General features: G+C 40.5%; 2 protein-coding genes across 2 annotated transcripts in view; one reads left to right on the top strand and one right to left on the bottom strand.

The window, feature by feature from the left end:
- Positions 1 to 11134, top strand: part of LOC140291454 (uncharacterized) — a 392957-nt gene that overhangs the window by 200656 nt on the left and 181167 nt on the right. The gene's annotated exons all lie outside the window — the stretch shown is intronic.
- LOC140292430 (NACHT, LRR and PYD domains-containing protein 3-like) overlaps positions 1 to 11134 on the bottom strand; it is a 145486-nt gene that overhangs the window by 105336 nt on the left and 29016 nt on the right. The gene's annotated exons all lie outside the window — the stretch shown is intronic.

Genomic DNA, 11134 nt, shown 5'->3' with positions numbered 1-11134 from the left:
TCTTCTTCTGTCCTCCACTTGTTCAGTTTCCTCAAATGTTTTTAGAACACACTGCACACCATGCTGAGATATGCCAAGTTTTCAGCTCATAGCTCTTTGGGAATCACTTTGTTGCTGTAAAAATACCATTTTCTGTCTGTCAAACTGTGTTATCTTTGATGTTTTTCATAGATAAAACTAAAGAAATGGGAACAAATGATGTGTCTTTGTGACAGGCTGCTAGCAACAAAGTGCCAAAAGATCCAATTTAAAATGGCTTCTTTGCTAAGTTGTCAGTTATGTGTCGACACAACACTGGTTCATCCCTTGGGTTAGGAGCCTTTTTTCTGCTTGAATGATTCATAGGTCAGAGTTAAGTGGCTTAACAAAGAAAAACACATTCCTCTGAAAATGCTCAGGTACAAGGACTGGACTGAAAAAGAGAGAAAAAGCAGAAAACGTCCAAAGAAAAACTCTGAGAGACCTTCAGAAAGCTGGAGAACTATTGATCAGGATCACTTTAAAGATGACAGGACAGTCAGAAAGAAATGAGGCTGGATCAGGAGTTTGTAATGAAACTAATTCCCACTGTTTTGCCTTTTAATGCGATGCGATACAACCCTTATTAAACAAGTTTAATGACATGTAGCTAAACGCTGATTTTTGCTGTAAAATACTCCTGAATACTAAATACTCTGAGAAGTGTTGTGCAAGTTCAAACTTAAACTTGTTCAAGGCTGAATTCAGTCTTCTTTCCCTCTTTTATAACTGGCATCTGTTTTAGGACGCCACTTTCCATCAGTTTCTGTCGTGCTGGCTGATGTGGGAGTGTTGCTGTGTGCTTCCAAACATATCTATAACTACACATGTCTGGAACTATCCAAATGCATTTGTATATATGGTGTTTCTGCCCATGTCTGGTGCAGAAATCATCGCACAGTCTGTGGCTTTCACCTGAGTGAGCATTAGTCTTATGGGGAAAAATAAGAAAAATAACGTCACAAAACTATGAACCAAAACAGATAATCAGACACAATAAACTGATAACGAGTAGGACCAAAACAAACACATAAAAACAGCCAGAGACAAAGTGATGAATGAGAACAGAGACAAACAGAGACACAGCATATAGCAGTGTAGAAGTTTGCCTTTTGGGTATTTTATGTTACTTTTGCCTTGTTTTTTAACCTGTTAGTATTAATGTATCTGTATGTGTGAGACTGTTTTTTAAAGTGAGTGAAATTTCTCTATTTGGTGCAGCTAACATGAACACATGACAGATCAGCAGTAAAACTCCTTTTACAACATTAAATAAGAGGCGTCTGTGAGGTGAATATGGAGCTCCTGGCTGCATATTATTTGTCTGTTCCTATGAGCTGTCCCCAGGCACCACTCTGGAGCTCTGTGAGAATGCATTTCCAGCAGATAATCTATGTCGTAAAGTCATTTTTTGCAGGTTTTCAAGAGATTCTCCAATGCTGAGGTGTGAAACGGACTTTGGTGAACCACCAGCTGCTCAGGGAAAATGGCACCCTCCCTGTCAGGGAATCGAACCCCATTCCTCCACATGACAGGCGGATTCTAACCTTTGACCAGCGAAGATACAGAATGTGTTGCTTGACTGTCGTGCCCATATTAAGAATACAAGCTGTAAGAGCACCGCTGAAAAATTTAACCTTTATGTTGTCAAGCATTTGCATGAATAAGAGCATAGTTTGCCTGTGGAAGGGGTTCCATGGTGTAAAGGTCAGCACTCTGAATTTGACTTTGAATCCAGTGATCCGAGTTCAAATCTCGGTGGAACCTTCAGTTGTGCGCTGTCATGTTTATGTTCTGGAACGAAAATGAGTGGACAAGGTTAGTCACACCAGAGTATGTGATTGACCAATTCCAAAGAGAGGGCTTAAATTGCTTAATGTTGAAAAAGTGGAACATTCAGCTGAGAGGTTCTGTGCTATTTGCCTTCTCACCTCTGGGTGTCACTAATTGAACCTATTTGGTTCCTTCTTGCATATTAATTTGCAATGCATATATTTTCCCATGCTCTCCATTTGGAATTTGGACACAGAAGCCAAAGGAGAAGGAAACAGAAAAAACAATCCCATGGTAACAATCAGCGACAAGGAGAACTACTCAAAAGCCTGCACAATTAACCCGGTGCCCACCCATGGGCCAACCAATCATCCAATCAAGGAGCAGCAATTTCTATGGGTTTGGATACTCTTTCAAAAAAGTCCAAAAAATAAAAAAGCTGTTGATAAAACTGTGTGACTCAGTCCTTCAACACAAAAGGCAGGCAAAGGGAAATCAGCTGTCCTCTCCATCTAATCATAGGAGCAAGACAGTAACTTCCATAGAGGACACCGAGGTCGTGTCCTCTGTATTTTTTAAATTATTATTTTTTGTTTAAATTGTGGTGATTTTATATTTGAAGAGCCAAGAGTAGCGCTGTTTAATAAAACAGTTGCTCAGTTTGGGCAGACGTGCTGCGCGTCATCAACAACATGCACTGTCGCTATGGTAACTACCACACAAGTCGGACTTTGATGTTGTTACCGTTAGTGAGTCAGTCAGTCACACCAGTCACTGAAAGAGGAGCACATCAAGCTAAACATGTAGGTGGAGAGCAGTTTAGGTGGTAGATGACTGTGAGAAAAAATGCATTTTAATGTGGAGATATTTTTATTGCAGCCCAGCGTCCTACTCGGATAGCAAGGAAACATGAATCAAAGTTTAATTTTGGTTAACTCCGTCAGTACCGGTCGTCAATCAATTTCCACCGGTTGAGTCAACATTCATTTTGCGATTGAAATGTCAGCGACGTCTTCGATTGAAAATTAATCGTTTATTCAGTGTTGATTTCTCAACGTTGGATGCTGAACCTGTTCTATATTTCTGCCGGATGCCGGAGCACAACGCAGCAACACTGCACAGAGCAGCTCGCGCGGGACAGGAAGTCGTGCGCAGAAACAAAATAAAACACCCCTTTAATTTTCAAAATAATAATAATAAATCATTTTCTGTGGTAACTTGCCCTTACTTCATGAGTCACCATAATGGTCCTTCAAAAAGCCTCAGAATGCCCCATTTTTACCTCAAATTCCAAAAGCTCTGCACCGCCCTCAAGGTTTTTTTTTTTAAGATTTCTGACACATCTGAAAACATGATGTTGAAATGGAGTATTGTTTTCATTTCTATCAGTTTAGTATTTGACTGTGTTTATAGATTCAAGAGTTTTATTTGTCACATACATAATCATACATAGTACAATGTGCAGTGAAATTTTCTTTTTACCTGCTACCAAGAATTAAAGATAAGAATTTAAATATAAATATGTCGAAAAAAAAGAACTTGGCACAATAAGTCCACACAAAATAAGAGAAAATGCTTCAGTAAAAAAGTGTCGAGTGTAGGGTATTAAAATATAAGTGTAAAAATGTACAATATTAACAATATTATTGACGTTAGCATTAAGGTGCAGGTGAGTGAGATCGTCCAGTTTTTTATATTCTTCACTAAAGGGAAAACAGGATAGGGAGGAAAAGGCTGAGCCAAACCAAGCTCATATTTGGGCCAAGCAGCAAGAAGAGGAGCAGTGATAGAGGGAGAGCAGGTACTATAAAAGGAAGAGACTATGCCAGACCTGTGTACGTTTTAAAAGTCAGATGTATAATGCAGGATAATTGAAGTATCGTATAAGATTATAATAGAAATGTGTTCAGAAGCTGGTTTTCCTTAACAAGAGTGAACAGATTAGACACTATCACCAACATGATAGTGAAATAGGGCTTGGGTATCTATTTTAAATACTGAAGGAAATATGAAGCATTTGTATATATTATCCCTCTGTCCCAGGACAGTTCATTCCTTTTTATTCCTAATCCATGACTTGATGAAATTCATTCTCCAGTTTTACATTGTAACTCATTTGCAAATCATTTAGGATGAGGCTGATGTTCTCTGATAACAAACAAAACAAATAAAAGTCATTATGATGTTGTTTTTGATCTTTTAAGACTCTGAAAATGGCCAGATTTAAATAACGGAATTAAAAAAATTTCCAGGGGAGCCCCTGAACCCGACTAGAAGTTCTGACTCATGACCTCAGTATTTTTTGGGCCCTGCGTACGGCCCTGGCCTTGTGTTATTTCACCATTAATCAGTGTTCCAGCAGTGGTGGAACTGCAGAAAGGATCAATGGAGATGAAAGTGTGCAACACAGAACTCGAGGCCAGCTGCATATTCAAGCTCTTAGAAATGACAGTAAAAGCAATAATAACAGAGCGAGATGCTTTGAAGATGCTTTTAGCATCAATGTGCAAATGAATCTGAAACCAAACCCAGTCCAAGTGCTCAGAGACCAGCGCTCATCCAGTTCCTGCAGTCAATCCAGTGTCAGGATACAGCAAAAGGTTGAAAAAGAATCTGTTCCCCAGTATGAGAGATGACCTGCAGAGCAGAGAAAGGCACATTTGTACCAGCAGCAGCAGAAAAGTATGACCTGCTGATAAATGTGTGGGCGAAATGGCCAGATGAGTTTATTCTTTTTGTGTTCACATCATAGCTGCTAAATTGTGTTAAGTTTAGTGTTATTTAAGTGGGAAATGTTCTTTTTCAGCGCTATTTTTCCATATTTTGCAAGCTATTACGTTAAATGTTTCAGTTTTCCTGTTGATCTTGTTCTCTGGAGTTCTGTTCTTTTTCATCTTGAAATTAGTTCCCTTTTGCACATCAGTCAGTTTGCTTCCTGTTTCATTTTGTTTGCTCAGTGCCTTGTGCATTTTATTTAGTTCTGCTTCTGCTTCACTCCTGGTTGCTGTTACTGATTGTATTAGTCATCGCCTCCCTCAACACATGTATGACCAGGGCTGCTCATTGAGTTCTGAATGAAGTTCTCATTCCTCTGACTCCTGCATGTGAATCTGGGTCCTCCTTCATCTACGAGCCGGTTAAGTTTAGATCACTAGAATTACCAGAAGAACCATCCTGGATTACTCTTTCACTGATGTTCCTGTTTTGCACATGAAGGACCACAATAACTGCACAATCAAGTCCACATGCAGCAACAAACTGTGGGGTAGATAATCATCAGCAGAGAGCCACACAGGCACCTTCTGATAGCTTTTACATTTTCATACCCCACTAAAGCCACTTCACTGCAGAAAGAGACAATTCTTTACATTTCACCACCACTCAAACACAACTCAGCTCACTGAGGCAGAATATTGATCCTAAGCTGAATAAAATCCTCTCTGTGGTCACTCTGGAAGAACACAACTGGCTCCAGTTCCAGCACTGGGAGAAGTTTGCTGCTGATGGTTTGATGTGAGAGCTGATAGAAGAGTCATGGACAGTTAGAGATGGAGCTTTGCTCTGGCTCTCATGTTCCCCACACAGAGTGGTTTTAGTGTCCTCACACTGATCCATGCTGCTGAATTCACATCAGCTCACACACACTTTCTACCTTCATCTGCACCTCAGCTGCAGCATGGTGATGCCCCTCAGTATATTTAAGATTTGTTAAAGCTGTACTCTTCATCTTGGACCCTTAGGTGCTGTAACCAGAGATTATTGGTGGTTACACACATGATTTAAAACCCTTCCCTTTGTATTATAAATATATTAATTATGTTGATCCCTGTTGATCTCCAAATAAAGTTAAAGTGTAGAGTCTGAGGCAGAGGAAGCTGCTGGATTTCTACCATCAGTCCAGTAGATGGAAGCATGGAGCTGCAGCCCAGCACACACAGCATGATTCTGATGATGATGAAGCAACATCTCCCAGTTCACTTTGACTGGAAGCTTTAGTCACCTCAACATTTTGAAGACTTACGCTTTAGTTTTTAGAGGATTTTTTAACAGGAAATGCAAACAATGACAAAACTCTAAATGTTTGTTCTTAAACTACTTGAACTAAACCAAAAAGGAAAGAGGAAACAAGACTAAATGTTTTCCACTTGGATTAAACACAACAATAAAGTAAAACAGGAAAGTTACTGAAGACAAAGCTCAGACTCACAGTTTGTTCAAACAGAGCGTTAAAGAAGAGGACTCTCCTCTCCACAGACTGAGGCACAGCTGAGCTGCTGCCTGGAATGAGTCACAGCTCCACCCCTGATGGGGGCAGGGCAGGTAATAGGTGGGGATTTTCTCACCAACAGCAGGATTTGTTAATATTATTCACAACAATGGAAATAATTCAACATCACTTCTAAAATTATTCATGTTAACCACATGATGTTTTTATCAGTTCCTACTCAAAATGATAAATAAATCACAAACTTTCACATGATTCACATCCAGCCCATAAAAGTTTATCATTAATCTTATTTTTATTATCTTGTTTTGAACACTTTTGATTGGATGTTTGCTGTCAGAAACATTTAAAGTGTTTAGCTGCAGTCCAGCAGCTTCTATAAGTCACAATAACTTCACCTGATTCTCTGACATCAAGTGTTTCCACCTCACCTGTAACTCATGTACCAGCAGTGACCACTGAAAGAGATGAATTATCACCAAACATGAGTCAGCTTTGGTCCTGAATGCAGCACATTGAAAGCTTTTTCCCTCACACACAAACTGGGACAAAAACACTTTTCAGTTTGCCTTGAAGTCTTCGCCAGAGCTTTGGTTCTACGACATGAACAAATTAATCATTTTCTTCAGTTTTTTATGTCCAGGTGCTGATCAGTGATCGGACTGAGGGCTTCAGCTCTGTTTAAGCTGTTTGCTCTGCAGGTTAATTATTTATGAATTAAAGTCATATAAAGCTGACCTCTGATCACTTTAAGACTCTTTTATGCTTTGCAGAGTTTCAGAGTGACGGCAGCCTGCAGACACAGAGGACTGATGTCGGAGAAGCAGCAGAGGATTTCCTCTTCTTCCACACAGACCTGGTCCAGACAGCAGAGAGCTGCAGAGGGAAGAAGTTCATGGAAGAAGCTGAGTAAGTGACACTTTGATTCATTTAACAAAGTCTCTGAGCAGAGAGAGATTTCCTCTGCTGATGAGACACAAGTCATGTGAGCTGAGAGTAAACAGCAACAATCAGTGTGTGTTGATGAGGAGCTGCAGCTTGTTACCAACATGAAATGTTTCCCACTCAGTCTGCTGCTGTTTTCTCCTCCAACAGAGGAACTCTGACTGGAATGTGCTGTTCACTGACACTCTGTTCATCACTGCTCTCTGAACACACTCACAATAAAACTCTGAGTCCTGATATGAGACCCAGATTAATCCTGGACTCTGATCCTGTTGGACTCTGATACTCAACCTGTTTTATGAAGGATCATAATTCAGGTGTGTCTGGAGCCTCTGTGTGTGATCATGTGGACTCATCAGTGAATAATATTTAACAGAGAGGAGTGAGCGCTCCCTGGTGGTTCCTGTCAGACTGCAGTGATCCTGCAGGATGGATTTCTGGAGTCCTGCTGCTACTTATCTACAGTATAGCTGTTCATGTCAGTTCAGTCCTGCATTCAGCCCATCAGAGTGTTTCAGATATCAGATTTATCATCATGCTGCAGGTTCAGATAATCAGTGTGTGTCACTGAATGGAAATGCTTCATCATCATCATCATCATCATCATCATCAGGATCATGATGTCTGTGCTGCTCCATGCCTCCATCTAGTGGACTGATGGAAGTACAGCAGCTGATCTTTTTACTGCCCAAATGATGGAGAGGAGGATTTGAGTTGATGTACAGATGAATGATTTGTGTTTCCTCTGCAGATGAAGGTAGAAAGTGTGTGTGAGCTGATGTGAATTCAGCAGTATGGATCAGTGTGAGGACACTAAAACCACTCTGTGTGGGGAACATGAGAGCCAGAGCAAAGCTCAGAGGTGAGATGACCATCTCTAACTGTCCATGACTCTTCTCCATGTCAGAGCTCAGCACTCACATCACCAAACCACCTTTATTCACAGGAACCAACCTGAACCTGAACCTGAACCAGAACCTGAATCAGAACCTGAACATGAACCTGAACCCAGCTGTGTGTCCTTTAAGAGCGACAAGTCACATGATTTCTTGATTCATTTTCAACATGATGTTCCATCAGCCCAACAGTGAGTATCTGTCAGTATTCAGTGGAGGCTGCATCATGTTTCAAATGATAAGCAGTTTTCAGCTGAATTACTTGAGACTTGGATCAGTTCTTGATGTCTCTGATGAGACTAATTAGCTGCATCATGTGTGTAATGTGATATTTTAGTTTAGCCCTGCAGCTCTTTATTAAAACAAAGGGAGAATATTGCTGAATATCTGTCCACTGATGTGGCTTTTTCACAGGAGCTGATTATGTAGTGAACAGGGCGGCTGATGTAGAAATATTACGTTCTCACACGTTGTGTTTAATGACGTCAGTTTAAAACGAGCCTCTGAAGAAACAAGAACAAAACAACCAAATCAACCTGTAGCTCCCAGTCGAACAAAGATGAGCCTTACTGATGTTTATTTTGTTTTATAACTTTCTCAAGCATGTGCCACTCTTAAACTAACGTAAGAGTGGCAAACACACACACACACACACACACACATATATATACATACATATACATATACATACATATACATATATAAAAGAAATGAAACGTAATTTTTAATATTTCCAAATTACACCAATTAGCATGTGCTATACTAATTTAATGCAAAACATTTCGGAAGTACACAGAAATATACTTTTTTCCTCCTTTTCAAATGGTGCTAAACCTTACCTTTAGCCTTTTTATTTGTCCTGATTTTAACTTTGAACCAAAGTTTGTTCTTTCCTTTTGTTGTTGTCCAATGTTCTATTAAACTACATAGTTTCAAGTCCTTCAAAATAAAGTACTTCCGGTTCTACAGAAAATTAAAAAATGATAGCGCCAAAAAAAGGAAAATTTCTCAATTCATTGAGAACAATAGGTGCATTCGGACAGAGAGTTCTAAGAACTGTCCACCTCGAATTTAGTTATAAGAACTGCCCTTCCCCAGGGGAACTGTTTCATTTTGCATTTGCACATAAGTCGGGGACCTTGGTCGGGACTGATCTGCAACCGTGACGTGTTACTGTAGCGCCACTCAACAGCAAAACAAAACCCACAAAAAGTAAGGAGAGAAGAAAACAAAACAACACCACCAAGAAGCTAACATGGAGAGCGAGGAGGCCACCGTGTTTATGGTCTGCATGACGGTGATATTAATCATGGACGATCACATCAGGCGTCTAAGATGGAGGCTGGAAGAGCACACAGAGAGTCAGGAGATGAAGAATCGAGCAGCAGGCGATACTTCTTCGAGTTCTTCCAGTTCACACAAATCCCAGGCACCTTAATGACATGTTTGAAATTATTTGGTCAAATTCCTCACAGATGAAAAACAGCAGCCCCGTCTGTAGCACTCTGCTCTGAGGCGGTCAGATTTTCATGCTGCGGCTGGCTGCTAATGCTCATTCCGCCTTCCAGTTTCCACACACCTGCTGACGTCTGCCTGCAGAGTGGCAGAGCTGCCACAAGGGGGAGCTGTAACATTGTTCCACAGCAGCCACACTGACTCTCTGACAGGCCGTCTCACTGCAGACTCAAACACTATCACTGAATACTTTAGTTTAAAGAAAACTAGTGTTTTTCTGTCAGGATCCAGCAGAGACTCAGACCTGGACCTGAACCCAGCTGTGTGTCCATGAAGAGCGACCGGTCAATGAATCCTCTTGTCTTCAAATCAGACCAACATCCATCCACAAAGAGGTGAGCTGAGTGTAAATGTTGTAACGGAGTAAAATGTAGCAGAGTCAGTTTGAACAGTTTTTATTCCAACATGTGTTTAATGTGAGCTCAGCTCTGTTTCACATCCATTTCTATGTTCATATAACCGTGACCAAGTGATATTAACTGCACAGACCCAGAATAAACTGGAACCAGAGACTGCTATACAAAAAATATCAATTTTATTAATATATTTTTTGATAAAATACTTACCTCTAGAGTAGGTAAATTATGAAAGACAAAAAATACAATCAGACCAAACATGAGATGGTTAAAAAGAAAACAACCCTGGGACTAGACTGCACGACCGGGGGGAGGGGGGAGCCTTCTGAAGTTATGCACAGCAAGATAAAACATCACAAACACATGGCAATTTATGACTGAAATACCACTACACACTCAATTTACCTATTCACAGCAATCTTAAAGTGACAAACCACACAATAAAGCGCACATGCAAATGGCCGCACTGCTACGCAGTCTCCCCCCTTAAAGATGGCAGAAAACGCCGCAAAAAAAAAAAAAAAAAACCTGCCCAAATGATAAATTAAAAACAAACTCAAATAAACCTGGGAAAAACAGTGGTTGGCTTTTTTAGACGCATCTCCATTGAAAACCTTTCACACTGGAACACAGTGCTGCTGACAAACCTTCATTCCAGTTGGGCATGCAGGTGACTGGGGGCAACATTCAGAGATAATCATGTTAGTTTTGTTGTAGAAAGAATAAAATCTATTTTAAAATATCTCAGCACTGCTTAAGCGTACCTCCTTCTTGGCTGATGTCTTTAAACAATCATTCAATAGATCAGTCCCCTCCCAACACAGAATGCCTACAAACAATTCATACCACAAATAAACAGCCAAATGGTTATTCTCTAGTGATCAAGTAATATTAAAATCATGCTTTCAAACATCTAAAAAGTCAAGCCTACCAACTCAGCTTCAAACAAAGGCCTCAGCTCAGCTGCTCCCAGGTGTGTCAGTGCAGGAAGAAAGGCCCAAATGAGCCTTCCAGCCCCTTTTATTAACTCCACCCCATTTGCCTGCTCTAAGTTCTGGACTTCCTGTTCCTCCCTTCCACATATGTGAAGCGGTGTGTGTTGGATGTTTTCCACAAACACAGCAGGAACAAGAGGAAAGAATGGATGTTGGAGGAGGTGTTTCTGAGTGTCTGTAGGCTGGTCCAGCAGGTGTCACCTTTGTGCTTTGGCTCTAACACAGTGTAGGAAGTGTGAAGCCTCTGACTTCCAAAGTAAAAGTGCAGTTCATTCACAAATTAATGACTTTGTTTGAAGGACACAGTCAGGTTGATTACGATGCATCTGTTTTTTTTGGGGTATTTTTTAGGTGGTTGAAATATTGCCCATCAGTCTGGTCTTGACTTGGAGACAAAATATGGTTTTGAAT

The sequence above is a fragment of the Leuresthes tenuis genome, unplaced genomic scaffold (assembly GCF_036924035.1).
Source record: "Leuresthes tenuis unplaced genomic scaffold, fLeuTen1.0.hap1 SCAF_1, whole genome shotgun sequence".
NCBI classification, from domain to species: Eukaryota; Metazoa; Chordata; class Actinopteri; order Atheriniformes; family Atherinopsidae; genus Leuresthes; species Leuresthes tenuis.
This window is presented reverse-complemented; position numbering and strand designations above follow the sequence as displayed.